This window comes from Salmo salar, chromosome 14 (assembly GCF_965601325.2).
Source record: "Salmo salar chromosome 14, fSalSal1, whole genome shotgun sequence".
Classification (NCBI taxonomy): Eukaryota; Metazoa; Chordata; class Actinopteri; order Salmoniformes; family Salmonidae; genus Salmo; species Salmo salar.
Genome location: NC_138304.1, coordinates 87,594,858 through 87,602,500, shown reverse-complemented (window position 1 = coordinate 87,602,500; position 7,643 = coordinate 87,594,858). Strand labels below are relative to the sequence as shown.

General features: G+C 41.4%; 1 protein-coding gene across 1 annotated transcript in view; it reads right to left on the bottom strand.

Moving 5' to 3' along the window:
* LOC106570400 (CUB and sushi domain-containing protein 3) overlaps nt 1–7,643 on the bottom strand; it is a 738,870-nt gene that overhangs the window by 705,558 nt on the left and 25,669 nt on the right. The gene's annotated exons all lie outside the window — the stretch shown is intronic.

Sequence of the window (7,643 nt, the reverse complement as noted above, 5' to 3'; positions counted from 1 at the left end):
TCTACAGCCCTGTTGTATTTTATCTTAATATAAAACATATGTAGTATCTTCATTTGATCACTTGCGGACAATTTTCCTGCACCTGGTGTTTTACATAAATTCACTGAAAATGCGCAGTTTTCTTTCTCTCTCTCAAATGCTAAAGCACCAGACAGGCTACACCTATAGCCTACTGTAGGCTATCAAAACGAATTTCCCGTTACAAATTAGAACTATTTACTGTAGGATTATTTTACTCCTGTGATGAAACTGGTCAAATTAAGATCCTAGACCTGAACACACTAGGGTTATCTGACTCATTGAATGGCGCCGGTTAAATCCCACCATATAAAAAAAAATACGAATGAATACCCATCTTAAAATGGCACACAGGGTTCTCTATTGACTATGTAGTTTGATACGCAGTATTGGAGAAAACCGCTGAGGCTCAGGAACAAAGTATTATACTGTATATTTACCATGGAGGCAGACCAGAAACAATGAGAGGAGAAAGAGAGAGAGAGAGAGAAAGAGAGATGAAAAGTACTGTCCAATCTCTTCTTCCTCTCATCTCAAAGAAAGCCATATCCAAAGGAAAAAATCGAATTTGAAACGCAATTGTGCCCAAACCAAACACAACCATCCCACTTTGAAGCAGAGCAAAGATTGCCTGCTTTTTACATCACTTTGTGTAAATTAAAGTCTATGGGATAGCGGCACCTCTTCATGCATTTTAATCAATTGTTCTTATCCTTTAACACTAACTCATTATACCAGGATTACACATGCCAGCCAGGCGCCAGATTTTGGACACACTGACCTTAAAGCAGGGGCAGTTAGCCCCAGCTGGGCAAGTCACCCCCCTGGGAGAAGCATTACTCGGACATGAGTGGACATAACGGAGGTGTGCAGCTGAGCAACACAAACTGGTGAAGCGTTACGCATCATGCCCCGATGAGAATGCATCTTGTTTTGCCTGATTCCGTTTAGTTTTTTACAAAATTCCATTTTCTCTGTTTTGTTTATCAACATTTCATTTTTCAATTTTTTTTTTAGATTATCGCTCTCATAATCTCACATTTGTAATAGAAAATCAACAAAATTGGATGTTCTAAGTCCACAACAATACTTAAACCACAACAGGTGACCATTTTTTAGGTCTGGGACATTTTGATTTTTGGGTGTAGTTACTGCGCACCAGGAAGAGACCATTGTTTGGTTAAGCGGTGTTGCTGTAGTACTCATGTGATTGCAGAGTTTGCAAAACAAATGTCCACTGGATCAAAATGCACATAATCATTGTATCGTTCTGACAGGTAGGCTACTTTGTAGTTAACTGAGAAGGTTTTGGGGAAAGCCTTATCATTAGCATCATCGCTAACGGCTACACAAAGTGTAGACATACGCGCACACCGCACACATACACACAGGCGGGGGCATTCCTGTGCCGTTTCAGAAAGTTGCATGAAAATATGAATCACTGATGCATTTTGTTCATTTTGTTCAAGATTTGATTAGGGCTCCAAGAATATTGTTGAAGGATTTTTCAGTCAAACATGCATGGCCGTAGACTCATGAAAGGCATGGGCTAACTGAGCACACAACGTGACCATGAGTGTATGAAACACACTACTGTTGTGCTGACTGCATGGTACTAACGTTTGTACTAATACTGCACTGTGATACACCTTGGTACAGAAAAACTGGCTTAATTTACATCCAGATGATAAAACACATTGTAAATAAGGGCAAATATGACTTCAAATAAAAGTTTATTGGTTGTGTACACAGATTTGCAGATATTTTCGCAGGTGTAGTGAAATGTTTGTGTTTCTCGCCCCAACAGTGCAGTAATACCTACCAATAAAAAACAATACACACATAATATCAGAAATATCAGAATGAGCGATGTCAGAGTACGGAATACATTTAATATATACAAAAGATTGGGGTCACTTAGAAATGTTCTTGTTTTTGAAAGAAACACACATTTTTTGTCCATTAAAATAACATCAAATTGATCAGAAATACAGTGTAGACATTGTTAATGTTGTAAATGACTATTGTAGCTGGAAATGGCAGATTTTTTATGGAGTATCTACATAGGCGTACAGAGGCCCATTATCAGCAACCATCACTCCTGTGTTCCAATGGCACGTTGTGTTAGCTAATCCAAGTTTATCATTTTAAAAGTCTAATTGATCATTAGAAAACCATTTTGCAATTATGTTAGCACAGCTGAAAACTGTCATGCTGATTAAAGAAGCAATAAAAACTGGCCTTCTTTAGACTAGTTGAGTATCTGGAGCATCAGCATTTGGGTGTTCGATTACAGGCTCAAAATGGCCAGAAAAAAAGACCTTTCTTCTGAAACTCATCAGTCTATTCTTGTTCTGAGAAATGATGGCTATTCAATGCGAGAAATTGCCAAGAAACTTAAGATCTGGTACATCGCCGTGTACTACACCCTTCACAGAACAGTGCAAACTGGCTCTAACCAGAATAGAAAGAGGAATGGGAGGCCCTGGTGCACAACTGAGCAAGAGGACAAGTACATTAGTGTCTAGTTTGAGAAACAGACTCCTCACAGGTCCTCAACTGGCAGCTTCATTAAATAGTACTCGCAAAACACCAGTTTCAACGTCAACAGTGAAGAGGCAACTCCGGGATGAATTGTCTCAAGACTTTTTTTTTAAAACCTGTCTCCTCCCCTTCATCTGCAGTGATTGAAGTGGATTTAACAAGTGACATCAATAAGGGATCATAGCTTTCACCTGGATTCACCTGGTCAGTCTGTGTCATGGAAAGAGCAGTTGTTCCTAATGTTTGTATACTCAGTGTTTATAAGAGTCCATACATTTGTTTTGCTAGAGATCACAGTAGCCTAAATTCCAGAGGAACTAGCAAGAATTGTCACGACTTCACCGGTCTTCTAGCCATCGTTGATCCATCTTTCATTTTCCATTTGTTTGGTCTTGTTTTCCCACACACCTGGTTTACATTTCCCTCATTACTTGTCGTGTATATAACCCTCTGTTCCCCCCATGTCTGTGTGTGGAATCGTTTGTTGTTTCGTGTATGTGCACGTCTGACTGGTTTGCGCCGGGGTATGTCTACACTTAGTTGTTTAGTGCTCTTAGTGCCGTGTGTTTTGTTCACCAAAATAAACTGCTCCGTTTGCTACCCAATTCTGCTCTCCTGCGCCTGACTTCCCTGCAGCCAGTTACGCACACGCTACAAGAATAGGATGCGCATGATTAACATATTCTACTTTGAAATCCTTTCTAAAAACTTTAATAATGCATTAGGATAGTTATCCTGTCAATATGATACATGCTAAACATCCACATTTCTTGCAATATAGTACAACTGAAAATATAGGGAATGAATGACCTGATCACATAGCTGAGCCTGTGACTTGATGCAGGCTGGCGCTTATACCGCTAATGAATTAATGTATTGTTTGTAACCTGGGTTAATCCATTCTGAAATATCATTATACTATACATTTTATTTGTTGATGTAAAATAGATTTATTATAACTCATTTTGAGGTGTCTTTGCTAAATTTGTCAATCCACCTGTCCTTGGTATAGTATATGTCCCATGGGACTATTTCCTGTTTCAGGCTATAAGTGCTTTCCATCCTGTTTGTCTTGTCTTTTGGCAATTGAAACCTTTTTGAACAACATCTATTTTTGCTGTAGAATTGAGGACAGTGCATGTTTGCACTGTGGACCTACAACTTAAAATAAAACCATAATTTATGATCACACTGCTCCATCTGCTGTCCAACTGTGTTATCCAACCAACTAACTGTTATCCAACCAACTAAATAGGCTGCCGGGTCTGTTATCCAACCAACTAACTAGGCTGCTGGGTCTGTTATCCAACTATACTCTCGTTCCAACCATACTCTGAGAATAGTCTGAATCTGTGAATTTCTCTCCTCCCTCATCTTAGCCAATGGCCATACAGTACCTGTCTGCTGACAGGGCAGAATCAGTGGGCTATGCCTGGCTGGTGCTCCAAACACAAAGACCAGCATCTCTTCATTAACACTGTCTCAGAGAACACAGAGAGAGGCATGCAGGGAGACCAGGTTGAGCCTCTCACAATCCCAGGCTCCTAAACTAGGCCAGCTGTACTGAAGTCTGCTGTAGCCCTGTTCAGCACCAAGGACAGCGACACAGGGAGAAGCTGTTTAGACAGTTACGAAAGGATCATGTAATGGTTGATCAATACAAACTGGGCAGCACTTTTGATAAAGGAGTTGAGGTATTTAATGCCAAATTTAAAGTGGCCCTCAACACCATCATCCTCGTCATCATCAGTCATTATCATTACCATTACCATTAGCATTATCATCATCATCACCACCACCATCAAGGTAATCCGTATAATAGTGTAATACAATTCTGCAATCCTGTGCCACTGAAGAATAAAGCATTGAGAACAGTGTTTAGACAATAGCTAGTTTGTCGACCAGCATCTTTAGCATCTCACTAAAGAGACCTAATCAACATATGTGAGAGAAGCCTAATGTTTCACAGTAGCAGGTTTCCTATTCCAACTGTTGGAGGGTAAGTGACTGTGTCTCGTCCTGCAGTGCACTGCACCCACATTAAGGCTTAAACGCCCATCATCCCACACATTTTTGCCCTCCCTGTTGTCTGCAATAATGCAAAATGGGTATTTTATGCTGATGGCCGATAAAACCGTGCCAAGCTGGAACAAGCTGATACAAGGCAAGTGAAGTGCCTTACTCTTTTGAGTGTTCACATTGAGTGGGAGCCAATGGCTGTCCTGTAGGGCATACAGGGCTCTGGTGGAGAAGCCATGATCTGCACTCCCGAAAAAACCCACAGAAGGAGAAACAATGTACTACAAAACAGGAAAAACATTGTCAAGGTACAAGCTCTAATAGCCACCGTATCGTTAGGATCTCTACCGTGAAACCGACGGATATGGATGATTAAATAAAATAAGTGTCATAACCGTTCTTTTTCTTCCTTTTTGTCGAATGAACAGCTGACTAAATGACCACAGTGCAACAGCAGCACACAATTTGACTGGTAACCTCATGGGTACACTCGCAATGGTATTGTGATTCAATCATTTCCATGGTAATGTAGAATGTTCATTCAAATGGTGATAACTGATGTGGATCATGCAATGGAATTTATTTTAATGTCAGTTGAGTTGAATCAACAAATCACAGCACATACTTTACTTCCTGCTTTGCTCCTATGGGTACACTCGCAATGGCCGCGAGTCCACCCATTATGCCATCATTGACTTGAATGGGGACGCCCCATTCTATGGGCACGTTCATAAATTCACTCTGGCTATCTACTCCGATTTCAGAGCACTCTCGTCTGAGTGTGCCAGACAGCAGAATAATAGATGACTTTACGAACGCTCAACACCCATTGAATATGGCCAGTGTCAGTAAACATCGACAAAAATGTTTAATTAAATTGTTGCCAGCAGCACAGTTACAGTCACCAACGCTCTGGATAACATGAAAACAGCCTAACCAGCTTTGCTAGGCGAGTAAACTGGTCAGAGTGAGGTGTTCTCTCATTTATGTCTGGAAGTAGCTAGCAAGCTAGATAACTTTAGCCAGTTACCTTGGGTGCTTGACTGCTATTGTGAGGTCAGAACGCTCAAATAAACCTTACTCCTCGGCCAGAGCTTCCAGTGTGTTCTCTGAATGCTCCGAGAGCGAAACGCTCAGAATTTACAAACGGACAATCTGACTACGCTCTGAATTTACAAACACCCAGAGCGCACTCTGAGCGCTCTCTGGCACTCCAGAGTGAATTTACGAACGCACCCTATGTCTACGGAAGCACATACAGTCAGGAGCAGAGGAGAGGAGAAATTTGCCAAAAATAACTAAATAGATACAATTATTTTGCTATTAGAACGGTTATTACGGTGAGCGCGTTCATTTGGTTGGCCAATTACTGTCCTCCACAATTCCATGACGTCACAGCCCTATTAATTTCGCAAGCGTGGATCTGCAACAGCAGAGGCATTTCTTATTCATTCAGGTTAGTTTAAACTGTCTGAGAGAGAAATATGTGTACTACTAACATAACATAGTGACCTTGGCACTTAACTGCAGATCTATTCTGTTGTGTTGACACGTCTTTGTGTTCACAACCTCATCTCAGAAAAACCCTGTGCATCCAGATGCGGCAACTAAATTAATTGGGCTAATAGCGTTTCAATCGGTGACGTCACTCGCTCTGAGACCTGAAGTAGGGTTTCCCCTTGCGTTGCAAGGGCCGTGGCTTTTGTGGCGCGATGGGTAACGATGCTTCGTGGGTGTCAGTTGTTGATGTGTGCAAGGGTCCCTGGTTCGAGCCCGGGTTGGGGCGAAGAGAGGGACGGAACCTACACTGTTACACCACCTACTGGCACTCCAACACCACATTCAGCAGCATCTGGTCTCCCATCCAGAGACAACTCTGGTTAGCTTCAGAGACAAGCCAGCAGTGGGATGCAGGGTGGTATGCTGCTGGCTAACAGGTGAACCTTACATGTAAGTATAGTAAATAAATGTCTTGTCTCTTGAGCTAAATACGTCTATTTGTTATCTATTACAATTCCTTGTGCTGCTTTTCAAATGCTCTCTAAATCATAAGCACCACCTGGCCCACTACAGAAAGGTATATGCATCTGTAGCTGCTTAAACAAAGTTCCTTATAAATAATGGGTATTGTAATGAGATGAAGGAATTGTAACAGATAACAAATAGAAGTACTTAGCTTCTGTAAATGTGAATGTGTTGGTACTGTAAATGAGAATAGACTGTCAGTCAACTTACCTTGTTAAATAAATACTGGGAAGTTATTACAAATACAGTGAAAATATCACAGGAATTACCATGTTATATGACAATTAAAGCTAGAATCCTTAGTTGCTACATACATTTTTGGACTTATAAATTAATGACATACAGTGCCAAGGGAAGTATTCAGACCCCTTGACTTTTTCCAAATGTTGTTACGTTATAGCCTTATTCTACCCCATAATGACAAAGCAAAAACAGGTTTTTACTGAAATATGACATTTACTTAACTATTCAGACCCTTTACTCAGTACTTTTTTGAAGCACCTTTGGCAGTGATTACAGCATCGAGTCTTCTTGGGTATGATTCTACAATCTTGGCACACCTATATTTGGGAAGTTTCTTCAATTCTTCGTTGCAGATCTCTCAAGCTCTGTCAGGTTGGGTGGTGAGCGTTGTTGCACAGCTATTTTCAGGCCCGGGCTCTGGCTGCGCCACTCAAGGACATTCAGAGACTTGTCCCGAAGCAACTCCTGCGTTGTCTTGGTTGTATGCTTAGGGTCGTTGTCCTGTTGGAAGGTGAACCATCACCCCAGTCTGAGGTCCTGAGCGCTCTGGAGCAGGTTTTCATCAAGGACCTTTCTGTACTTTGCTCCATTCATCTTTTCCTCAATCCTGACTAGTCTCCCAGTCCCTGCTGCTGAAAAACATCCCCACAGCATGATGGTGCCCCTACCACGCATCACCGTAGGGATGGTGCCAAGTTTCCTCCAGACGTGACGTTTGGCATTCAGGCCAAAGTGTTCAATCTTGGTTTCATCAGACCAGAGAATCTTGTTTCTCATGGTCTGAGAGTCCTTTA